The sequence below is a fragment of the Tachypleus tridentatus genome, chromosome 8 (genome assembly GCF_004210375.1).
Source record: "Tachypleus tridentatus isolate NWPU-2018 chromosome 8, ASM421037v1, whole genome shotgun sequence".
Taxonomy (NCBI): Eukaryota; Metazoa; Arthropoda; class Merostomata; order Xiphosura; family Limulidae; genus Tachypleus; species Tachypleus tridentatus.
Window position 1 is genome coordinate 68,862,899 of NC_134832.1, and position 6,988 is coordinate 68,869,886.

Below are 6,988 nucleotides of genomic sequence, written 5' to 3' on the forward strand. Positions count from 1 at the left end.
CACTAACATTACAGTTAAAAAAAACTTTATTAATAATATAAATTTCTAAATGTTAAAATGAGACACATCTTAACACAACAAATAGAAATACAGTTAGCCACATTGCACAAATATTTAACTTGCATTTCTTTCCACATGAAACAAATATTCTAACAAAATGTATTAAGTAACATTAAATTATCTCTTATAATAATACTGTTCTGAAACTTTATGTGCACTTCATTTTAAAAGATATAAACAAAAGGCAGGTGTAAATATACTTCAGTGAACATTTTGAAGTAACACATATTAAAAGCTTATCAAAGTTTTAAAAAAGGTCTAACATTAATAAGTCATACAATAACATGGTAAGTTTATTTATTGTTTTGAGTATGGTAAAGTTCAGCCCTAACTAAATTAAACCAAAAAATATACATAAATTACAGTGATAATTTATTTCTTTACAGCAGAAAGGATGTATGTAGAATAAATGATTAACAAATGTCGGACCTAAGACAAGTGGACTTAGAATTTTGGTGTATGTGATAAGAGTTCTTTTGTATTACTCTAGTATTTAAAGAAGTACTGTTACAATAATTATATTAATTTTATTGTAAATGTTTTGTGGGTCTCTTTAAGCTAAAATTAATGAACACCAATTAACCAGTCATATTTCCTAAGTAACACTCTCTTATATTTTTGTTCTCAGAAGAATAACAAACCTGATTATTCTTTCTGATTCTAAACATGTTTCAATATGTTTCTTGTTGAAAGTTGTAAAGCTGTTTGATATATTTCTGCTCATAAAGGACAATGTAACTCAATATGGGTTTTAGATAAATTTACTAAGTAATGGTACTGTTGCTTCATTATGGGTCTGTATTATATATATATCTTAAATATTTCTTGGGAAAGAAAGTAGTTTTTCTAACCTAATCTGCTACAGATTTAATAAAACTTCATTACTCTAACTCAAGTAGGATATAGTAATAACACTGAGGTACAATACAAAGTATACAAAAGGCCAACACTAAAATAAGTATTTAACTATGAATGAAATACCTGTATTCTTTGAACTTTTTGGGTGAATTATTTTAACATATTTAATTCATTTTATTATCATAATGTACCATTAAAAATCTATAACAATACTCATTTTGAAACTGGTTGATATTTAAAAATGAATTTAACAGTTTGATAGAAATATGGAGAATAACTTGTTACACGGTATTCTAAGTTAGTTCAGCTTGTGAAATGGATTCTAAAATAATTTAATCAGCCTAAGTGGACTTTTAATGATCGTATATTTGTGTATTTTTCAATACGGTTATTCTTCTATTTTGAAGTCGTTTAATGTTTATATAATTATGAATTCCTTACATATAGGAATAAATTAACCTACGGACTTATACGTTCACTTAAGACGTCCTCGTTGGATCAGCGATACGTTTATGGAGTTAGAACGCTAAAATCCGTACTTTGATTCCACCTGGTGGACAGAGTGCAAACAGCTCATAGTGTAGTTTTATGGTCAAAGAATAAACGTACAATGTGAGATTAAATATAGACTGTAATGCATACGTATACGTACACATTTCATATGTGATTAACTATACGTTAATATTATATACACCCGTATTAAAATCTATCTTTGCTAAAACACCATGTATTTTATAGTAGATTATGAGATAAATATCTCCAGTTCTGTAACTAACAAATTAAGCACGACAAAAGCACTTCTTCAAGTGTTAGAGTGTATATATATAGCGCTATTTGTGTATCTCTTCAGGATAATTGATGTCTTAAACTTGATTAAAGTAAGAAACTAAAAAACTACGTGTCCAGTAGAGGAAAGCTATTAGCTTCTCGAAAGCTAAAATATAAACAATGGTAACAAACTTCTCATTTCCCAACAGCCACAGTGTGCGCCATATTTCTCAAAAAACACTGTCAAATGCCATCGCGTGTTTGGTGATTTCCAGGTATCCTTGCACAAAAGACAAGTTGAAGAACACAACACTATCTCGATATTTCGGTTGTATAATCTGCAGGTAAATTTATGTTTATAATTAATTGTTAAATATATATACTCTATTATCTCGGAGCGGGCCTGGCTTGGCCAGGTGGTTAAAGCACACGACTCGTAATCCGAGGGTCACGGGTTCGAATCTCCGTCACACCAAACATGCTCGTCCTTTCAGCCGTGGGTGCGTTATAATGTTACGGTCAAGCCCACTATTCTTTCGTAAAAGAGTAGACCAAGAGTTGGTGGTGGGTGGTGATGACTATCTGCCTTCCATCTAGTTTTGCACTGCAAAATTAGGGACGGCTAGCGCAGATAGCCCTTGTGTAGCTTTGCGCAACGTTAAACAAACAATTATTAACTGGGAGCGAATTAAGTGTTGCCTAGGTCACAACGTCAGAGAATACATTCCGCACATTCAGAAAGCGAGTGACAGTCAGTGCTGAACAAATTTCTTGTGGCGGCAGTTTCTGCTGACTATTTATCTTTTACTTGGTTAGTAATGTAAATTTAGCAATGGCCATACCTGAACCCTAGGAGTTTATGACCTGGCTATTCAGCCCACGTATTGTAAAATACGTTTTAAAATTGAAAATACCAATACATGTCGTTAAAACAAGTATGAGGTATCTTGTAATATGTTTTTTTTTATTATTAGGAGAGTTAAAGTCGATCATTAATATCTAAAACATTTAGTTAAAATTTGTTTGTTTGTTTTTTAATTTCGTGCAAAGCTACTCGAGGGCTATCTGTGCTAGCCGTCACTAATTTAGCAGTGTAAGACTAGAGGATAGGCAGCTAGTCATCACCATCCACTGCCAACTCTTGGACTACTCTTTTATCAACGAATAGTGAGATTGACCGTCACATTATAACGCCTGCACGGCTGAAAAGGCAAACATGTTTGGTGTGACGGGAATTCGAACCCGCAACCTTCAGATTACGAGTCGAGCGCCTTAATCACGTAACTATACCGAGCCGTTAAAATGTGAATCATTTATTCTGTGCTAATTCATAGCTTTCTATTAGACATTCATCAAAGATTTTGTTTGTTAACGATTGTCGTTCTACTCCGAAAAATTCATTAATAACCTCTGAACATAATACATATAAAACAAGCAAAATCTATAAATAATGAGATGTGTGGAATTACTTCCTCTTGCTCGGCATGACCAGGTGGGTTAAGGCGTTCGACTCGTGATCTGAAAGTCGCGGGTTCGAATCCCGGTCGCACCAAACATGGTCGCCCTTTTAGCCGTGGGGGCGCTTTACAGACGGTCAATCTCACTATTCGTTGGTAAAAGAGTAGCCCAAAAGTTGGCAGTAGGTGGTGATGACTAGCTGCCTTCCCTCTAGTCTTACACTGCTAAATGTGGGATGGCTAGCGCAGATAGCTCTCGTGTAGCTTTGCGCGAAATTCAAAAACAAACAATTACCTTTTGATAACGATATTTTCAGTCGAAGTCGATTTGGTATATTTGTTTGTGAGGATTGTTATGAATTTCGCGCAATGCTTCTCAAGGACTACATGTGCTAGCCGTTTCTGATTTGGTATCGATGGATTAAAAGGAAAGCAACCAGTCAACACCACCATCACCGCCGATTCTTGGGCTACTTTTTACCAAAGAAAAGTAGGATTGATTGTCACGGCTCAAAAGGTGAGGACTTTTGAAGACAGTATTCGAATTCTCAAGCCTCACATTGCGAGTGGAGCGCTCTGACCACCAGGCCATGCTAAGCCTGTTTATTAACGATTATGCTTTAATTACCAGGCCATGCTAAGCCTGTCTACGAACAATTATTCTTTAACCACCAGGCCATGCTAAGCTTGTTTACTAACGACAATAGAAGTTAGTGACAAAGAAATAATTGTAGCCAAAATACAGAACAATTAGCAAAAAAAAAAAAAAAGTTCGTTTAGAAAAATCGGTTGAAGATGGACTAAACAACAAAATGAACTATTTACGCTAAATCTTTAGTAATATGAGTCTTTAATCTGAAGAGGTCACAGAGACAAATAGGGGAAGTAAAGAGTTGCTTAGTGTTTTCTCTACACTGTTAAAGGAAGGTTTCAGAATGATTTATCCTTTCAAACGCGATAAATATTATGTTGTTTCTGTAATAAAAAGAAAATTTAAGCACTCTAGTTCTTTTTAACTGTAATATTACTTGTTTTCTATTAGACTACTGCCTGACTAAACTTCTGTCAAGGGTGCGTATAATTTCAGTTGTTTATACGATATATCATTGTAAATAACTTATATAAGTACTGGTTTAATTGTCTGTCTTAGAGAAACTTGTTTCGAGAAATAACTCATCTCTGGTACAGAACGTGAGCAGCTTATGGAGTTCCAGAAGACGTAAACGTAATGCTGTAGTATCTATTGGAAGCTCGGCGCTATATAAATAATAACACTGGCCCTGTTGTCGTTCATTGTAGGTAAATTTAAAGAGAAAATACCCCCTCTGGGACAGCTGTAAATCTGCGGATTTACAATGCTAAAATCAGGGGTTCAATTCCTGTTGGTAGACACGGCAGATAGCTCAATGCGGCTTTGATATAAGAAAACATAAACACACAATTAAAGAAAAGAAGCGCTTTTAGTGAGTTAAGACCCTCCTGTTCACGAAAGCCCAATCCCTCTTAGCGTCGCGCCAAATTTTGAAATATTATGTTCCAGAAAGCGCTGATTAGTAGAAATAAACTTCATAAATCTATTATTCATAATTTTATTTTTCAGATTTGAAATACACGAAGTTTGAAAAACTATACAGCTGTATATAGCAGAAGTGGTTTTAGAGGTTTCATCGTTTCCATATTCTTCTTGCTTTCTCATAATATAATTAGATTTTGACCTCTCAGGTCAGTTGTCCTTCTTGTTACTATTCTTTCTTCACTTCCAACATTATTTCTTCACTTCCAATTAATTTAATTTGCTTTATTCGAGCATGAATCCAAAGGTAAGCAGCATTTAGAAACACCATAGGCGAACCAGTCTTCTTTCTTTCTATGAATAGGTTCATGGAAAGCAGGGGCGTGGCCAGAAATAGCCATTGAGAGGGGGGGGGGCGTCATGCTAGGAGAGTCCGGGGGCATGCCCCCGGGAAATTTTAAAATAAAAACATAAAAGAAAAGCCTGAATTATGTATTCTGAGACCACCTTTGGGGTAAATTTCAGAATGGCACACTGAGGTGTTTGTATTATGTTTTTAATCATAAATAATTATATAGGCCTATATATATAATATATAACTTAAAGTTATCAGACCCAGCAAAGTAGGCTTACAGTCCTGTCATCAACATATAAAATATAGAATCACTCAGGAGACTGCAAAATATATGTATAGTGTCTATAATATGTATTCAAATATCATGGACAGTGTGTGTTCAGATTCCCTGGATTTCAAGAATTAACTTCACAAATAAACAGTGGGTGGCACCGTGGCAGGCTGGCAGCACCATGGCACTAACCTAGTACCATTGGCGCCACCTATAGTGAATCATTCACTATAGATGGCGCCAATGGTACTGTGAATGTGACGTTGACAAACAGAAGTTGCGATAAACAATCATTCACTATGTCAAGCCTGAAAAAGCAAAAGACACTGCATGGTTTCTTTAAACCCATTCATGAGGGTGAACTGATCAATCTGCTGCAGCCAATTAGGTTGAATCAGAATTGTCAACTGAATTGTCAGAGTCATCACTTTGGCCTTCTACCAGTGCTGCCACTACCACCTCAGGTCCAGTCTGGGACATTGGAAATTACATTTCTGATTATGTCAGCATTGGTAAACAGGTAAGTCGACTCCTCATTATATTAATTTTGTATTAAAAATCATGCTGACATTCTCATCAGTTTTAGACTGAATATCCATTGCTGCTAGTGATTGTAGACCTACAGCCACAGGATGTTAGATCTGCTCTGTGAAGTACAGCTCTAGGTCTTTCTCTTCGAGGTTATTGTACTCTCTTAACAAACTTTCCTATGCGCAAAATAACTTAATTAGAACTATGTCTTTCTCTCTCTTTTAGATAAACGCTGAAACAAAAAAAATGCCTCTTTGAGAATGCCTGAAAGCCAGGGAGTGATTATGTTTTCCCCCAATGTGGTCCAAGAAAGTTGCGTTTTCAGCATTGTTGGGTTTCACAGTGGAGATGGCTACTCTGCAGTCAATATGCAAAGGGTGCTTTCTGCAAGTACTGCTGTCTTTTTGCTCCTGATGGTGCTGGTACTGGAAGCCATAAATTGGGACAACTAGTGAAATTTCTATACACAAACTGGAAGAAGGCTGTTGAAGACTTCAAGGCACATGAATTGAAACAGTACCACCAAGACAGCAAAGAAAAAGCTAACAATTTTCTACAGGTCGTAAACACAAGTTCATCTGTGCACTTGTAGCTTGATGCAATTTACAAGCAAGAAATTGAACAGAACCGGCAATATTTAATGCCTATTATTGATACTGTATTGACAGTATTATTCACAGGATTTAGCTTTGAGGGAAAAATATGATGCTGGTTTAATGTTTGTTGGTGAAACTGATGAGGAGTCCATCAATAATGATGAAACTTTCCGGGCAATTTTGCGCTGCAGAGCAAAGGTTGATGTCAAGCTTTCAGCAAGCCTTAGAGTACAAAGAGGAATGCTACGTATCTGAGTCCTCAAATTCAAAATGAAATTATCAATGCCTGTAATACTCATGTTCTTGATGCTTTGGTCAACAGGATTAATGCTGCAAAGTGTTTCTTAATATTAGCTGATGAAACAACAGATATTTTAGGCATTGAACAGTTTTCGCTGTGTGTTAGATATTTGCATGCCAATGACAACTCTGTTGCAATCTATATCTGATTATGATGTGACAGGCAGTAACATGGCTGATGTTATCATAACCAATCTGACAAAATATGGAATTGACATGGCTTATCTGCGAGGACAAGGGTACGACGGTGCTGCCTCTATGAGTGGGAAATTCAATGGT